The following is a 20,094-nucleotide window of genomic DNA, read 5'->3' as shown; positions in this document are numbered from 1 at the left end:
AAGAATGGGAGACCGCAGCGGAAGTGGCTCGAGATTCCCCCAGTGCAGAAGCGGGAACTCGACCCCTAACATTACCCCCCCTCCTAGGGCCCCCCCCTCCTTGGGCCTCGCTACGTTCAAAGGCAGCAATGAGCTGCGGAGCCCGAATGTGCTCCACAGGCTCCCAGGTTCTATCCTCTGGACCATGACCCTTCCAATCCACCAAATAAAATCTTTTGCCACGTACCACCTTGCTTCCCACAATAGCATTCACCTCAAATTCATCCGTGGATGAACCCGATGTCCCAGCAGATGACTCAGAAAACCGAGACAAGCGAACGGGCTTTAAGAGGGAAACGTGAAAGGTATCGGTGATACCAAGGCGTGGAGGAATGGCCAAACGGTAAACCACAGGGTTGACCTGTTCCAGAACTTTAAACGGGCCAATGTAGCGAGGAGCAAACTTAGTGGACTCAACTCGCAGCCTGATGTTACGGGCGGAGAGCCACACTAAGTCGCCGGGAGCAAAGACCGGAGCGGGGCGCCGGTGTGTATCAGCCGAAACCCTCATTCTCTCCTTGGAGGCCCGGATAGCATCCTGTGTGCGGTCCCAGATGTCACGTGCCTCCACCGCCCAGTCTGCCACCCTAGAATCGGTGGAGGACACGGGCATGGGCACAGGGACACGCGGATGCTGGCCGTAATTAAGGAGAAAAGGAGTTTGACCAGTGGAATCGGCTACGGCGTTGTTCAGGGCAAACTCCGCCCAAGGTAGCAAAGATGCCCAGTCATCCTGCCTAGCAGAGACGAAATGTCGCAAATATGTCACCAGAGTCTGGTTGGTTCTCTCCACCAACCCATTCGTCTCGGGATGGTAAGCAGAGGAGAGGTTTAACTCTATGCTGAGTAAACGGCAGAGCTCTCTCCAAAACCGAGATGCGAACTGGGGACCCCGATCGCTGACAATTTTATCAGGCATACCATGCAAACGGAAAACGTGTTTAACGAACAACACCGCCAAGGCCCGTGCTGAGGGTAACCGAGGAAGCGGCACCAAATGCACCATCTTAGAGAAATGGTCAGTGACAACCCAAATAATGGAGCAGCCACGCGACTTGGGTAGACCCACCACAAAGTCCATTCCGACCATCTCCCAGGGCCTGTCTGCCACTGGTAGAGGGTAAAGCAACCCAGCAGGCCGTTGCCGAGGAGACCGATTCTGGGCGCAAGAAACGCACGCCTGAATGTAGTCCCTGACATCTCGGGCCATATGCGGCCACCAGTATGTTCTCGCCAAAAGCTCTGATGTCCTCTTGGTCCCAAAATGCCCCCCCACTCTGGAGGAGTGAGCCCAAGAGAGAACCTCCGGTCGCAAGTTAGCTGGCACGAAAGTCTTGCCCGGGGGCACAGACTCTAGCGAAACCGGAGCTACAGTTCTCAGGCTCTCAGAAGGGACAATAAGCCGAGGCTCCTCCTCCTCCTCCTCAGATGACACTACGGAGCGGGAGAGGGCGTCGGCACGAACGTTCTTCTCCCCGGAGAGAAAATGGAGAGTAAAATGGAACCGGGAGAAGAACAGGGACCATCTAGCCTGGCGAGAATTCAGCCGCTGGGCCGTCTGTATATACACCAAGTTCTTGTGGTCAGTGAAGACTTGGAAGGGAAAGCGAGCTCCCTCCAAGAGGTGTCTCCACTCTGAAAAAGCCAACTTCATGGCTAGCAACTCCCTGTCCCCGATGGAATAATTCCTCTCCGCTGGTGTGAAGGTCTTGGAGAAGAAGAAGCAAGGATGCTTCCGACCTTGAGCATCCTTTTGGAAAAGGACTGCTCCAGCACCAACGGATGAGGCATCCACCTCCAAGATGAATGGTTTATCTACATCGGGGCGATGTAGGATGGGAGCGCTAGCGAAGTGTGACTTAATCGAGAGAAAGGCCTTGGAGACCTCCTCTGACCACAACTTGGGATTTGCTCCCTTCTTGGTGAGGGCGACCAAGGGAGCTACCAAAGTTGAGAAGTGTGGAATGAACTGGCGATAATAATTAATGAACCCCATAAAGCGCTGCACCGCTTTAAGAGAATGGGGTTCCTGCCAGTCCATTACAGCCTGTAGCTTGGCAGGATCCATAGCCAAACCCTGGGCAGAAATGATATATCCAAGGAAAGGCAAGGACTCCTGCTCAAACACACACTTCTCCAACTTAGCGTAGAGGGAGTTTGCCCGTAAGAGGTCGAAGACTTTGCGAACATCTCTCCGATGGGAGTCTATATCTGGAGAGTAGATGAGAATGTCATCCAGATAGACTACGACCGAGGTGGTGAGCATATCCCGAAAGATGTCGTTCACAAAGTCTTGGAAAACGGCTGGGGCATTACAGAGCCCAAAGGGCATCACTAGATATTCATAGTGCCCATCCCTGGTGTTAAAAGCCGTCTTCCATTCATCCCCCTCACGGATGCGAATCAGGTTGTAAGCACCCCGCAGATCTAACTTTGTAAATACCTTTGCTCCCCGTAGCCTATCAAAGAGCTCAGATATCAGGGGTAATGGGTACTTGTTCTTAACGGTAATGGCGTTAAGACCCCTGTAGTCGATGCATGGACGTAAGTCTCCAGTCTTCTTCTGTACGAAGAAGAACCCAGCCCCTGCCGGTGACACTGACTTCCTAATGAATCCTCTTGCCAGATTCTCCTGAATATACTGGGACATTGCCTCCGTCTCCGGGAGAGATAACGGGTAGACTCGACCCCGGGGAGGCTCAGCACCAGGCAAGAGGTCAATAGGACAGTCATAGGGGCGGTGAGGCGGAAGGGTCTCCGCAGCTCTTTTGGAGAACACGTCTGCATGGGACCAATAGTGCTTGGGGAGAGAGGAAAGATCTGCGGGTACCTGTGTAGTAGCAACCTGAACGCACTCCCTCTGACATCTACCCTCACAGGATTTACTCCATCCCAAAATTCTCCCAGAGGACCACTCAATATGAGGAGAATGGTAGCGAAGCCATGGCATCCCCAACAGGACCTCATCAATTCCCTCAGGAATGACTAATAGGGAGATTATCTCCTGATGTGATGGAGACACAGATAGGGTGAAAGGAATGGTTTGGTGGGTAATCTGTGAAGGTAGTGTTGACCCATTTACCACTCGAACGGACACTGGCTGGGCGAGCATCACCAAGGGTATTGCGTGACGCTGGGCAAAGGCGGAGGACATAAAGTTACCCTCTGCCCCAGAGTCCAAGCATAGCTCGACCGTGAGAGTGGATGGGCCTATGGTAATTGTCCCCTTGAAGGACAACTTTGAGGCAAACGTCGCCGTGTCTAGTGTACCTCCTCCAACTGCCACTAGACGCTGACGTTTCCCCGACCGCTGAGGACTCTTGGAGGCAAGACGTCCTGACTGCTGGCAAACATGACGAACCTTATGTGCACGAGCGGACTGAGACTTGGATCCCGCTCGTGTCACCTCCAAGGTCTCATGTGACTCAGATGCCTGGACTGGAGATTTCAAAGGTTTGGCGAAGGTAGGAGCCAGCCGAAACCTCTGCCTACACTGGGCTCGTTCCAACCTCCGCTCGTTAAAACGGAGGTCTATACGAGTAGAAATAGATATTAACTCCTCCAGTGTGGCAGGAATCTCCCTAGTGGCCAGAGCGTCCTTAACATGGTCAGCCAGGCCCCTCCAGAATATGGGGATAAGGGCTTTATCCGACCACTCCAGCTCGGAAGCTAAAGTACGGAATCGGACGGAAAAATGGCTGACCAAGGACTCACCCTGAGTTAATGCCAGTAGTTGGAGCGCTGTATCATGGGTGAGTTGAGGTCCTAGAAAGACCTTTTTCAGCGTGCCCAGAAACAACAGAGCACTCTGCACCACATGATCATCACGCTCCCACAGCGGCGTAGCCCACTCCAACGCCCTGCCCGACAACAGCGAGACAATAAATCCCACCTTAGCCCGCTCTGTAGGAAAACGTGCAGCCAGGAGCTCGAGATGGATAGAGCACTGGCTCACGAATCCACGACAATGTTTGCTCTCTCCAGCAAACTTGTCAGGTAGTGGGAGACGGGATAAAGTCGGAGCAGGGGTGGCAGTGGACAAACTGGCTGCGGCTACACTTGCAGCCTGCACAGCTACAGCAGTGACATCCACAGCTGAGGTTGTACGCTCAAGAGCCGCCAACCTTCCCTCCAGCTGCTGGATGTACCGCTGTAAACGCTGGTCGTCCGCCATTTTACTAGCCAGACCCTGGCGCTAGTATTCTGTTAGGACTGGCGGAACGCACCAAGACAGATGATAAAGGTGCGTTCGCAGTCCGGGGTCCACCGTGCAGGTGGAGACCTGCTGCTAGTAATTGGCAGACAATATGGCGGTACACTAAAGTATACACGCGTGGGTTAAACCTCACCCAGCGTGAAGAAAGCGATCCTGTTAACTCACAGGACCGCAGTACCGCACTAGAGCGCGAGCAAGTGGTCAGCGGACTTAACCCCAGAAGGGATTGAAGCCCGATTAGACCCTTGCTGGCGTAACACCGCAACTGGGTGTGTAAAGAACCTTAGGACAAATATGTGCACAAGAGTGCGAGCGATGCCGCACTAACGGACGCCACTAACCACCCAGACTCGGGTATGGAAAGCGCAAGGCAAGCGCACGGCGCCGTACTGGCAGGCACAGCTATAGGACGCTGAGATGTGTGTATCGTGTAGATGGCAAGTCGGGCGCTAGATAGCTACCATCATCCGCGAACAGTCAACAACACTAGGGAGGGATATTTAGGAGCTTTCATCCTTCGACATACATCCATCTACACACACACATAATAACAAGACAATACTAGCGCATGGCCGTGCGGTCATGCGCAGTTTATATAGGAGCAGCACAGGAAGTGGCCACAGCACTTTTGCCCTTCTAGGACCTGCCAAGAGGACCAATGGAATGTGCTGCAGAGCCTGAGCACATGACCCTCGATCTCCAACGGGAGACCTTACGCTGGGCATGCTCAGTACATGCAGACAAGGACTTAGTCCCAGAGAAGTACGCTCGCTGCTGACCAGTACTGACTTTAATGGCAGAGACTGGAGAAGCAGCACTAACTCTCTGAACAGAGTGAGAATGAGCAAGACGCTGGGACCGACGTCCTTGCTGAGCAGGCTCCACTGCGGCTGGACAAGAATGGGAGACCGCAGCGGAAGTGGCTCGAGATTCCCCCAGTGCAGAAGCGGGAACTCGACCCCTAACACTGGGTGTCCTTTTTGCCTTTGGCTGAGTTCGCCCTTAATAATCGGGCCAGTTCGGCTACCTTGGTTTCGCCATTTTTCTGCAATTCTGGATTCCATCCTCGTTTCTCTTCAGGACAGGTTGAGTCTTCGGACTGTCCTGGTGTGGATACTGTGGTGGACAGGTTGCAGCAGATTTGGACTCATGTAGTGGACAATTTGACCTTGTCCCAGGAGAAGGCTCAACGTTTCGCTAATCGCAGACGCCGTGTGTGTCCCCGACTTCGTGTTGGGGATCTGGTTTGGTTATCTTCTCGTCATATTCCTATGAAGGTTTCCTCTCCTAAGTTTAAACCTCGTTTCATTGGTCCGTATAGGATTTCTGAGGTTCTTAATCCTGTGTCTTTTTGTCTGACCCTTCCAGATTCTTTTTCCATACATAACGTATTCCATAGGTCATTGTTGCGGAGATACGTGGCACCTATGGTTCCATCTGTTGATCCTCCTGCCCCGGTTTTGGTGGAGGGGGAATTGGAGTATATTGTGGAGAAGATTTTGGATTCTCGTGTTTCTAGACGGAAACTCCAGTATCTGGTTAAATGGAAGGGTTATGCTCAGGAAGATAATTCCTGGGTTTTTGCCTCTGATGTCCATGCTCCCGATCTTGTTCGTGCCTTTCATGTGGCTCATCCTGGTCGGCCTGGGGGCTCTGGTGAGGGTTCGGTGACCCCTCCTCAAGGGGGGGGTACTGTTGTGAATTCTGTGGCAGAGCTCCCTCCTGTGGTCACAAGTGGTACTTCGACTGATTCTCTCTGAGCTTCTGTTGGTGGAGGGAAGTGGTACTGCGGCTTCTGAGTTTCCTCCCTCAGGTGATCTGGTGAGGTCGTTAGGTGCTTCTCTACTTAACTCCACCTAATGCTTTGATCCTGGCTTCCTGTCAATGTTCCAGTGTTGGACTTGCTTTTCCCTGGATCATTCCTGTGGCCTGCTGCTCTGCATAGCTAAGTTCTTCTTTGCTATTTGTTTGCTATTTTTTCTGTCCAGCTTGTCTAATTTGTTGCTGGAAGCTCTGGAACGCAAAGGGTGTACCTCCGTGCCGTTAGTTCGGTACAGAGGGTCTTTTTGCCCCCTTTGCGTGGTTTTCTTTAGGGTTTTGTGTAGACCGCAAAGTTACCTTTTCTATCCTCGATCTGTTAAGAAAGTCGGGCCTCACTTTGCTGAATCTATTTCATCTCTACGTTTGTCTCTTCATCTTAACTCACAGTCATTATATGTGGGGGGCTGCCTTTTCCTTTTTTCTCTGAGGCAAGGTAGGCTTATTTTCTATCTTCAGGCTAGTTAGTTTCTCTGGCTGTGCCGAGTTGCATAGGCAGAGTTAGACGCAATCCACGGCTGCCTCTAGTGTTGTTTGGAGAGGATTAGGAATTGCGGTCTGCAGAGTTCCCACATCTCAGAGCTCGTTCTATGATGTTGGGTTATTGTCAGATCACTGTATGTGCTCTGACCGCTATGTCCATTGTAGTACTGAATTGCCTTTCATAACAGACAACAGCTTCCCTTGTTACTGTTCATGGTACCACAACACAAGTCCCAAAAATTGTATCTTGCATTATATCTATAATCAATACATGAGGGGGTGTAGATCTCTCAGATCAGGTCCTCAAACCATACAGTACCATGCGATAAGCTAACATATGGTACAAAAAATTGGCCATGCACATTGTACAGATGGCACTGTGCAATGCTTTTTCGCTGTTCCGATCTGCAGGCAATATGGGGACGTTCTTTCAGTTTCAGAAGGTAGTCATCAAGGCCCTAATGTTTGGCATTCAGGAAGGTGAGGGTCCCAGTACTTCTGAAACTGATAGTGACCATATTGTCCCGAGCAGAGGCGTAGCTAGGGTTTTGGTTCATGGGGGGCGAAACTTCTGAGTGGGCCTCTACCCAGGTAACCTTGATTACAACTCGGTGATGCACCCTAATAGTAATAATAATAATTTTATTTATATAGCGCCAACATATTCCGCAGCGCTTTACAAATTATAGAGGGGATTTGTACAGACAATAGACATTTCAAACACACAGTTCAAAATAGATACCAAGAGGAGTAAGGGCCCTACTCGCAAGCTTACAATCTATAGGAAAAAGGGAGATACGAGAAATGGATGGTAACTAGTGTTGAGCATTCCGATACCGCAAGCATCGGGTATCGGCCGATACTTGCGGTATCGGAATTCCGATACGGAGATCCGATATTTTTGTGGTATCGGGTATCGGTATCGGAGGTGTAAAATAAAGAATTAAAATAAAAAATATTGTTATATTCACCTCTCCGGCAGCCCCTGGAACATCACCGCGAGTCACCGGCGTCCGGCAGGCTTCTTTGTTCAAAATGAGCGCCTTTAGGACCTGCGGAATGACGTCGCGGCTTCTGATTGGTCGCGTGCCGCCCATGTGACCGCCACGCGACAAATCAGAAGCCGCGACGTCATTCCTCAGATAAATTCCTAGAATGAGCGCCTTTAGGACCTGTGGAATGACGTCGCGGCTTCTGATTGGTCGCGTGGCGGTCACATGGGCGGCACACGACCAATCAGAAGCCGCGACGTCATTCCGCAGGTCCTAAAGGCGCTCATTTTGAAAAAAGAAGCCTGCCGGACGCCGGTTCCTCGTGGTGATGTCCCAGGGGCCGCCGGAGAGGTGAATATAACAATATTTTTTATTTTAATTCTTTATTTTACACATTAACCCCTTCACCCCAAAGCCTGTTTTCACCTAAGTGACAGGGCCAATTTTTACAATTCTGACCACTGTCACTTTATGAGGTCATAACTCTGAAACGCTTCAACGGATCTTGGTGATTCTGACATTGTTTTCTCGTGACATATTGTACTTCATGAAAGTGGTAAAACTTCTTCGATATGACTTTCATTTATTTGTGAAAAAAACAAAAATGTGTCAGAAATTATGAAATATTAGCAATTTTGAAACTTTTAGTTTTTATGCCCTTAAATTAGAGAGTTATATCACACAATATAGTTAATAAACAACATTTCCCACATGTCTACTTTACATCAACACAATTTTGGAAACATTTTTTTTTGTTAGGGAGTTATAAGGGTTAAAAGTTGACCAGCGATTTCTCATTTTTGCAACAAAATTTGCACAACCATTTTTTTTACGGACCACCTCACACTTGAAGTGACTTTGAGGGGTCTATATGACAGAAAATGCCCCAAAGTGACACCTTTCTAAAAACTGCACCCCTCAAGGTACTCAAAACCACATTCAAAAAGTTTATTAACCCTTCATGTGCTTCACAGGAATTTTTTGAATGTTAAAAAAAAATTTAACATTTAACTTTTTTTTCACAAAATTTTTACTTCAGGTCCAATTTGTTTCATTTTACCAAGGGTAACAGGAGAAATTGGACCACAAAAGTCGTTGTACAATTTGTCCTGAGTACGCCGATACCCCATATGTGGGGGTAAACCACTGTTTGGGCACATGGCAGAGCTCGGAAGGGAAGGAGCGCCATTTGACTTTCCACTGCAAGATTTGCTGGAATTGAGATTGGAGCCCATGTCACGATTGGAGAGCCCCTGATGTGCCTAAACAGTGGAAACCCCCACACGTGACACCATTTTGGAAAGTAGACCCTCTAAGGAACTAATCTAGATGTGTGGTGAGCACTTTAAACCTCCACGTGCTTCACAGAAGTTTATAATGTAGAGCCGTAAAAAAAAAATTCTTATTAATTTTCACAAAAAATGATCTTTTTGCCCCCAATTTTTTTTCCCCAAGGGTAACAGGATAAATTGGACCCCAAAAGTTGTTGTGCAATTTGTCCTGAGTACGCCGATACTTCATATATAGGGATGAACCACTGTTTGAGCGCATGGCAGAGCTCGGAAGGGAAGGAGCGCCATTTGACTTTTCAATGCAAAATTGGCTGGAATTGAGATCGGAACCCATGTCGCATTTGGAGAGCCCCTGACGTGCCTTAACAGTGGAAACCCCCCACAAGTGACCCCATTTTGGAAAGAAGACCCCCTAAGGAACTTACCTAGATGTGTGGTGAGCACTTTTAACCCCCAATTGTTTCACTAAAGTTTAGAATGTAGCGGTGTGAAAATTAAAAAATCATTTTTTCTTTCCACAAAATGATGTTTTAGCCCGCAATTTTTTTTTTCGCCAAGGGTAACAGGAGAAATTGGACCACAAAAGTTATTGTCCAATTTGTCCTGAGTATGCTGATACCCCATATGTTGGGGGGAACCACCGTTTGAGTGCATGGCAGAGCTCGGAAGGGAAGGAGCGCCGTTTGAAATGCAGACTTAGATGGATTGGTCTGCAGGTGTCATGTTGCATTTGCAGAGCCCCTGATGTACCTAAACAGTAGAAACCCCCCACAAGTGACCCCATATTGGAAACTAGACCCCCCAAGGAACTTATCTAGATGTGTTGTGAGAGCTTTGAACCAACAAGTGTTTCACTACAGTTTATAACGCAGAGCCGTGAAAATAAAAAATATTTTTTTTCCACGAAAATGATATTTTAGCCCCCACGTTTTTATTTTCCCAAGGGTAACAGGACAAATTAGACCCCAAAAGTTGTTTTCAAACTTGTCCTGAGAATGCTGATACCCCATATGTTGGGGGGAACCACTGTTTGGGTGCACGGCAGAGCTCGGAAGGGAAGGAGCGCCGTTTGAAATGCAGACTTAGATGGATTGGTCTGCAGGCGTCCTGTTGATTTGCAGAGCCCCTGATGTACCTAAACAGTAGAAACCCCCCACAAGTGACCCCATATTGGAAACTAGACCCCCCAAGGAACTTATCTAGATGTGTTGTGAGAGCTTTGAACCAACAAGTGTTTCACTACAGTTTATAATGCAGAGCCGTGAAAATAAAAAAAATATTTTTTTTCCACGAAAATGATATTTTAGCCCCCAGGTTTTTTTTTCCCCAAGGGTAACAGTACAAATTGGACCCCAAAAGTTGTTGTCCAACTTGTCCGGAGAACGCTGATACCCCATATGTTGGGGGGAACCACTGTTTGGGTGCACAGGAGAACTCGGAAGGGAAGGAGCAGTGTTTTAGTTTTTCAAAGCAGAATTGGCTGGAATTGAGATCGGACGCCATGTCGCGTTTGGAGAGCCCCTGATGTGCCTAAACAGTGGAAACCCCCCAATTCTAACTGAAACCCTAATCCAACAACACCCCTAACCCTAATCCCAATGGTAACCCTAACCCTAGCCCCAACCCCAACCCTAACCTTAGCCCTAACCCTAACCCTAGCCCTAACCCTAGCCCTAACCCTAATGGGAAAATGGAAATAAATACATTTTTTTTACATTTTATTATTTTTCCCTAACTAAGGGGGTGATGAAGGGGGGTTTGATTTACTTTTATAGCGGCTTTTTTGGCGGATTTTTAGGGTTGGCAGCCGTCACACACTAAAAGACGCTTTTTATTGCAAAAAATAGTTTTTGCATCACCACATTTTGAGAGCTATAATTTATCCATATTTTGGCCCACAGAGTCATGTGAGATCTTGTTTTTTGTGGGACGAGTTGACGTTTTTATTAGTAACATTTTCGGGCAGATGACATTTTTTGATCGCTTTTTATTACGATTTTTATGAGGCGGAATGAACAAAAACCAGCAATTCCTGAAATTCTTTTAGGGGGGGCGTTTATACCGTTCCACGTGTGGTAAAATTGATAAAGAGGCTTTATTCTTCAGGTCAGTACGATTACAGCGATACATCATTTATAAAAATTTTTTATGTTTTGGCGCTTTTACACAATAAAAACTATTTTATATAAAAAAAATAATTGTTTTTGCATCGCTTTATTCTGAGAGCTATAACTTTTTTATTTTTCTGCTGATGATGCTGTATGGCGGCTTTTTTTTTGCGGGACAAGATGACGTTTTCAGCGGTACCATGGTTATTTATATCCGTCGTTTTGATCGCGTGTTATTCCACTTTGTGTTCGCCTGTATGATAATAAAGCAATGTTTTTTGCCTTGTTTTTTTTTTTTTTTTTGCGGTGTTCACTGAAGGGGTTAACTAGTGGGATAGATTTATAGAGCGGGTCGTTACGGACGCGGCGATACCAAATATGTGTACTTTTATTGTTTTTTTTTAATTTACATAAATAAATGGATTTACTGGGAAATTTTTTTTTTCTTTATTTGGCGATTTTTTTTTTTTTTTTTTTTTTTAATTTTTTTTATACATTCTATTTTTTTTTTTTTTTTACTTTGTACCATTGTCCCAGGGTGGGACATCACTGTATTAGATCAGATCGTTGATCTGACAGGGTGCATAGCACTCTGTCAGATCAACGATCTGACAGGCAGCTTAGCTGGCTTTCCGGCGCCTGCTCTCAGCAAGCGCCGGTTAGCGGCGGCCATCTTGGATCCGGGGACTCCTTCCGGGTCACCGGAGCAACGTGATCTCATCGCGTTTCTCCGGTGGGAGAGCGCAGGGAGCCCCCGTCCCTGCGCGATCCCCCTCTATGCCGCTGTCACTACTGACAGCAGCATCAGAGGGGTTAAATGCCCACGATCGGCGCTACCGTCGATCGTGGGCATTGCTGCGGGGTGTCAGCTGTCATATACAGCTGACACCCGCACCCGATCACCGTGGCGCTCAGCGCGAGACCGCGGTGATCGGTGCGCCGTACTAGTACTGCTGCTGGCACAAATGCAGTGCCGGCAGCGCAGTACTAGTACGGCGCATGTCGCGAAGGGGTTAATATGGATCCCAGGGCCTGAAGGAGAGTTTCCTCTCTTCAGACCCTGGGATCCATCAGGATACCTTCCGATACTTGGTGTCCCATTGACTTGTATTAGTATCGGATATCGGATATCGGCGATATCCGATACTTTTCGGGTATCGGCCGATACTATCCGATACCGATACTTTCAGTATCGGACGGCATCGCTCAACACTAATGGTAACGATTGCTTTTGTTGTTCGGACCAGCCATAGTGTAAGGATCGGGTGTTCATTTAAAGCTGCATGAACCAGTTAATAGCCTAAGTATGTAACAGTACAGACACAGAGGGCTATTAACTGCATTAAGTGTATGAGAACATGATGTGAGGAACCTGATTATGTTTTTTTTTTTTTAATGGGTCACACAGGCATAGTTAGGTTAATGCGTTGAGGCAGTAGGCCAGTCTGAACAAATGCGTTTTTAGGGCATGCTTAAAACTGTGGGGATTAATCGTATTAACCTGGGTAGTGCATTCCAAAGAATTGGCGAAGCATGTGAAAAGTCTTGGAGACGGGAGTGGGAGGTTCTGTTTATTGACGATGCTAACCTCAGGTCATTAGCATAATGGAGAGCACGGGTAGGGTGGTAGACTGAGACCAGGGAGGAGATGTAGGGTGGTGCTGAGCCATGGAGTGCTTTGTGGATGAGGGTAGTAGTTTTGTACTGGATTCTGGAGTGGATGGGTAACCAGTGTAATGACTGGCACAAGGTAGAGGCATCTGTGTAACGGTTGGTGAGGAATATAATCCTGGCAGCAGCATTCAGGACAGATTGGAGCGGGAGAGTTTGGTAAGAGGGAGGCTCATAGTGGAGGAGAACCTCAGCGGATGACCATGCTGTTACTGAAGATAATCTCTATATAAAGATAAACAAACATGGATATTACCACCATATGGTCAGTAGTAGATAACAGTCCTACAGAACATATAAGAGACACAGCACAGTTGCAGATAGTGACTTACCGCTGGCATTCTTTCTAATGGAATCGTTCACTTTTCCCATCTTTTCCATCTTGCCCAGGCTGACATGACAACTTCTTCCAGCCACAACTCGTCTGCAGAGAATACAACAAAGAAATATTTCACTTCTCATATTCCAGCCCCATCACATCTATCCCCAACCTGCACAAACTCCTCATCCTGCTGATATCCCAAATATTGAGCCGCTGCTGCCCTATGTGACCCTTTTACTGCACTTTCTGTGTGGTTCTCTGTGCCTTCTAAATTCTAAAGCAACTCTCTATAATATAGTAATGCTGGGTGCAAGTTCCCTAGAAAACCGTGCCCATATTTTGACCCCTAGAAAGAAATAATGCCCTCTGTGTGCCCCTTTGACTGTCACAGTAACCTGAGTTCCTCTATGACAATAAGTGCCCACTTTACATTTAATAATGTCCCGAGTCTCCCCCCATACAGCTCAGCTATACACAGTATGATGCTCTCTTATTCAGAGTATAATGCCCCCTCACTGTATAGTACCACCCACACAGTATACTGACCCCTTAGTAGCCCCCAAACTGTTTGATGGCTCCAACATTGTATGATGGCCCCTTTACTGTAATCCCCACACTGTACGATGACCCCTCACTGTAATCTCCACATTGTATGATTGCCCCTAAATAGCCTCCATATAGTATAATGCACAAGATCATCCTAAATATGGTATAATGCACTCCCCGTAGGCAGACTCAATAGCACAAGGCAGCAACCATAGGCAGACTCTATAGCACAAGGCTGCACCCATAGGCAGACTCTAAAGCATAATGCAGCCCCCATAGGCAGACTCTATAGCACAAGGCAGGACCCATATGCAGACTCTATAGCATTAGGCAGCACCCATAGGCAGACTCTATAGCATAATGCAGCCCCCATAGGCAGACTCTATAGCACAAGGCAGCCCCCATAGGCAGACTCTATAGCATAATGCAGCCCCCATAGGCAGACTTTATAGCACAAGGCAGCACCCATAGGCAGACTCTATAGCGCAAGGCAGCACTCATAGGCAGACTCTATAGCATAATGCAGCCCCCATAGACAGACTCTATAGCACAAGGCAGCACCTATAGGAGGACTCTATAGCACAAGGCAGCACCCATAGGCAGGCTCTATAGCATAAGGCAGCACCCATAGGCAGACTCTATAGCACAAGGCAGCACGCATAGGCAGACTCTACAGCACAAGGCAGCACCCATAGACAGAATCTATAGTACAAGGCAGCAGCCCATAGGCATACCCGGTGGTAAAAGGCAGCACGCCATAGGCATACCCTATTGTATAAGGCAGCACTCCATAGGCAGACCCTGTAGTATAAGCGAGCACCTTCAAAGGCACACACTGTAGCATAAGCAAGCACTCCCATAGGCAGACTCTGTAGTATAAGACAGCACCCCCTTAGGTAGACACTGTAGTATAAGGCAGCACCCCATAGGCAAACTCTGTAGTATAATGCACCCCTATAGGCAGACCATGTAGTATAAGATAGCACCCCATAGGTATACCCTGCAGTATAAGGCAGTACCCCCATAGGCAGATTCTCTTGTATAAGGCAGCACCCCCATAGGCAGACCATTTGGCATAAGGCAGCACCCCATAGGCAGACCCTGTAGTATAAGGTAGCACCCCCATAGGCAGACCCTGTAGTATAAGTATAAACAATCCTTTTGCAACAGAAAATATATTATTCCTCACAAACCGTCAAACCCAATACCAAGTGGTGAGGGGGCCATGAGAGCCAGGTATACTCCTATAATACAAGACAAAACCAAGAGGAAGAAAGGAGAACAAAAACATCCCATAATATATAAAAGTATCAATTTTATTCCAAAGAACATGTAAAACGCGACAAAAATATATTAGTAAACAAGTCAAAGACAAATTAGGATAAATGACGTTTCAGGTGTGAAACACAGTGTCCACCTACATTAGGTATTGGGAAGAAGAAGATAGCAGCAAATGAAAAAGTGCAAGTGCTTATAGTCAGTGTTTGTTCCCCCAAAGGTTTATGAGGATTCAATATGACCCCAAAATATAAATATATAAAAATATACCACCTCAGGCTACCCACCAAATAATTATATTATTAAATCTAATTAAAGGTACTCTATCATATAGGGGGCTGCCAAAAGTAGGGGGAGGATGGTGAAAAAAGAAAAGAAAAAGAATCACCTAAATATAGCATTTAATTCAAGTGAAACACATGTGTACAACTTTAAGGGAACGAATGCATGCTGGTGAGTGCTAACAGCTGCTCTTACCCATGATCTCCACTGGAGGACGAGTATACAGACCCTGTAGTATAAGGCAGCACCCCCATAGGCAGACCCTGTAGTATAAGGCAGCACCCCCATAGGCAGACTCTGTAGTATAAGGCAGCACCCCATAGGCAGACTCTGTAGTATAAGGCAACACCCCCATAGGCAGACCCTGTAGTATAAGGCAGCCCCCATGAAAAAACACAATAAATAAATACTCACCTCTCTTCCTCCTTGTTTATGTGGTGCTCCAAGCTCCCACTCATCTCCTGACAGCAGGCACCAGGTGTTGGTGTCATCGTGCCCGCTGTCAGTGTAGGTGTTGGTGACGTCAGATGCTGACAACAGGAGGATGATGAGAGAAGGAGTGTAGCTCTCTTTCCTTCATTAATGCGGTCAGCTGTATCGGATAAATGCCAAAACAGCTGACCTTGCGATGATGGGCGGGGTGCTCACTGCTGGCACCGAGCCCCCCCACCTGCTCATGGGCCCCATAGCAGCAGAGCATGGAGATCAATTCTTCCTGCTCTGCCGCAGAATGCAACTGTATCTGTGTACTGTGCATGCCAATACAGTTACAGTAGTGTAGCTCTGGGTGGGCACCCTCTGAGAAATGGGCCTGGAACCACTGGCCCCTGGTAGCTATGCTACTGGTCCCAGGTCAGCATTTTCCAGGAGAGATTCCCCAAACCGCAAGAAAAGGACGATCACAAAAACAGTGCACAGTGCTCAAAGAGGGGAATCTAAAAGGACACAATTTACCATTGTGAAACCTGCCCTGAGAAAACTTGCCTTTGCATTAAGGATTGCCTCAAATCATGCAACTCATCCACAAATTAAAAACATTTGTTTTTACCCTGTGGATACAACACACTTTTATAATTTGATACACTCTATACAACTTACACATGCCGCCACATTATAAATTCATAAACCAATAAAATCAAAAGCATTATAATATTATAAATTCCTTCAGGGGTGTAGATTCCAAAATGGAGTCACTTGTGGGGTTTTCCACTGTTTAGGCACATCAGGGGCTCTTCAAACACGACATGGCGTCCGCTCTCAATTCCAGCAAATTTTGCATTCAAAAAGTAAAAAGGTGATCCTTCCGTTGCGAGCCTTGCCGTGAGCCAAAAACGTGGTTTTCACCCACATATGTGGTACTGGCGTACTCAGGAGAAATTGTACAACAACTTTAGTGGTCCATTTTCTCGGGTTACCCTTGTGAAAATTAAAAAAAAACATTGCCAAAATATCATTTTGGGGAGAAAATTAGATTTTGTTTTCACAGCTCTACGTTATAAACTTCTGTGAAGGACCTGGAGCTTCAAACTGCTTACCACACAGATAGATACTGTAAGTTCCTTGACATGTCTAGTTTCCAAAATCTGGTCAATTGTGGAGGTTTTCCATTGTTTAGGCACATCAGGGACTCTCAAAGCATGACATGGTTTCCGCTCTCAATTCCAGCAAATATTGTATTCAAAAAGTCAAAAGGTGGTGCTTCTCTTCCGAGCCCTGCTGTGCAACCAAACAGTGGTTTTCCCCCACATATGGGGTATCAACGTACTTTGGAGAAATTGCACAACAACTTTTGTGGTTCATTTTCCTCTGTTACCCTTGTGAAAATAAAAAAAATCGCTGCTAAACGTTCAAGTTTTTTTTCCAAAAAATGTGATGTTTTATTTTCATTGATCTCTGTTATAAATGTTTGTGAGGCATCTGGGGGTTCAAAGTGCTTAACACACGGATAGATAAGTTCCTTGAAGGGTTTAATTTCCAAAATAGGGTGTCTTGTGGGGATTTCCACTGTTTAGGCACGTCAGGGTCTCTTCAAACACAGCATGGCATCCATTCAATTCCATTCAATTTTGCATTCAAAAACTTAAAAGGTGCTTCTTCCCTTCTGAGCCCTGCCGTGCGACCAAACATTGGTTTTCTCCCATATATGGAGTACTCAGGAGAAATCGTGCAACATCTTTTTTGGTCAATTTTCTCCTGTTACCCTTGCGAAAAAAAAAATTGGCGCTGAAAGATCATTTGTATCACTAAAAAATGTAATGTTCATTTTTTCCTTCCACATTACTTCAGCTCCTGTGAAGCACATGAAGGATTAATACACTTTTTGAATGTGGTTTTGAGCACCTTGAGCGGTGTAGTTTTTAGAATGTTGTCAATTCTAGGTATCTTCTATCATATAGACCCCTCAAAGTGAATTCAAACATGATGTGGTCCTTAAAAAAACGTTTTCGTTAATTTTGTTGAAAAAATGAAAAGTCACTGGTTGAGTTTTAACTCTTATAACTTCCTAACAAAAAATAAATTTGGTTCCAAAATTGTGCTTATGCAAAGAACACATGTGGTAAATTTTATTTTTTAACTATTTTTTTGTGATATAACAGTCTGACTTAAGGGCATAAAAATTACCATTGTCATAAAGTACAATATGTTTCAAGAAACCAGTCTCAGAATCAGTGGAATCCATTGAAGCGTTCCAGAGTTATTATCTCATAAAGGGACAGTGGTCAGCATTGAAAAAAATGGCCTGGTCAGGAAGGTGAAAAGAGGCTTCGGGATGAAGGGGTTAAGGTCGATTTTCTAATCATGATTTTAAAATGTAGCAATCTTAAATTACAGTTTAAGATGAAAAAATATATTTTATTTAGAAATGATCTGAAATTAAATGATTCTTCTTAGCCGAATTGGCTAAATCATTATCAAGTACATAAATTACATCTAATTTCTCTGCTCAAAATGTAGTATTTATTATTTTCAAAATAAATCTAATGTTCCTTTCCTGTATCATCTTACAAGATGTTTTTTCCAAATTTCATTAAAATCCAAATGGTGTTGTTTTACAATTTGAAGAAAAGGTAAGATAAAGTACAAAGTGTTTTTTATTCCTTTATTAAATGCTTGGGGTTGATGCATTGATCTAAATAGCTTTTATCCCAAGAAACCTTGTATAGCTAATTGTTCAAGATATAATTGTTATAATTATTCCTCTATTATCATGCTACATTAGCCCAATATAGTTGCACAACAATGTGTAGGCCTTATATTCATTCATATTATAACTGATCTCATTAGACTTAATTTTCCTACCACATGACCACACAATGGAATCGTTTACTTTCATCAGTTATTTCACACATATAATCTTGGACTGTGAAGGGAAATTTCAGTACTAAGAAGAACTGCTTGAATTAAAGAGGTATAACAATAGAATGCAGTCCACAATATTTCCTAATAAAATCTGCTTTTAATGGTGAAATATTTCTTTATCTCTTCTGGCTTCTTCAAAATATAATAGTCATCCTAATAAATTGCTTAACACTTATATGATTTAAAATTGGTGATAAGTTAATTAGGAATCAGTCCATGACTAGAAAACATTGATACAATTGTTTCCCTTTAGAGGGTTCCAATCTGATGCTCCCTAATGCACTTACCACATTGCTGCTTATTTCTGTGCTAATGATTGATGATCCTGAACATCAGCCTTCTTACATAATTGTCATGCTCATATCTGCTCTAAACATTGGATTCAAAGACCCTTAAATGATGATTGCGATGATCAAGAATGTGACCGATAGGATACCAAAGCTCTTCAGCTCCAAGGACGTCCACCCATTTCTTCTGATACATGTTGGCACCAATGACACGGCAAGGAAGGACCTACCGACAATCTGCAAGGACTTTGAAGAGTTGGGGAAGAAAGTAAAGGAACTGGATGCACAGGTAGTTTTTTCTTCTATCCTTCCAGTAGACGGGCATGGCACCAGGAGATGGAACAGGATCCTTGATGCAAACAACTGGCTAAGACGATGGTGCAGACAACAAGGATTTGGATTCCTGGACCACGGTGTGAATTACTGGTATGATGGACTCCTCGCCAGAGACGGACTACACCTCAACAAACCTGGGAAACACACATTCGCCAGAAGACTCGCTACACTCATCAGGAGGGCGTTAAACTAGAAGAAGAGGGGACGGGAAGAAAAACATTAGACTCGAACAAAGACGACCCAGGAAAACATACTCAGAAGGGAGGTAAGAACATTTCTAAAACAATCCACAGTGAGGAGATTGGAACAAAACAAAATCCTCTAAACTGCATGCTCGCAAACGCCAGAAGCCTGACAAACAAGATGGAAGAACTAGAAGCAGAAATATCTACAGGTAACTTTGACATAGTGGGAATAACCGAGACATGGTTAGATGAAAGCTATGACTGGGCAGTTAACTTACAGGGTTACAGTCTGTTTAGAAAGGATCGTAAAAATCGGAGAGGAGGAGGGGTTTGTCTCTATGTAAAGTCTTGTCTAAAGTCCACTTTAAGGGAGGATATTAGCGAAGGGAATGAGGATGTCGAGTCCATATGGGTTGAAATTCATGGAGGGAAAAATGGTAACAAAATTCTCATTGGGGTCTGTTACAAACCCCCAAATATAACAGAAAGCATGGAAAGTCTACTTCTAAAGCAGATAGATGAAGCTGCAACCCATAATGAGGTCCTGGTTATGGGGGACTTTAACTACCCGGATATTAACTGGGAAACAGAAACCTGTGAAACCCATAAAGGCAACAGGTTTCTGCTAATAACCAAGAAAAATTATCTTTCACAATTGGTGCAGAATCCAACCAGAGGAGCAGCACTTTTAGACCTAATACTATCTAATAGACCTGACAGAATAACAAATCTGCAGGTGGTTGGGCATTTAGGAAATAGCGACCACAATATTGTGCAGTTTCACCTGTCTTTCACTAGGGGGACTTGTCAGGGAGTCACAAAAACATTGAACTTTAGGAAGGCAAAGTTTGAACAGCTTAGAGATGCCCTTAATCTGGT

Source organism: Ranitomeya imitator, chromosome 3 (assembly GCF_032444005.1).
Source record: "Ranitomeya imitator isolate aRanImi1 chromosome 3, aRanImi1.pri, whole genome shotgun sequence".
Lineage (NCBI taxonomy): Eukaryota > Metazoa > Chordata > Amphibia > Anura > Dendrobatidae > Ranitomeya > Ranitomeya imitator.
This window is presented reverse-complemented; position numbering follows the sequence as displayed.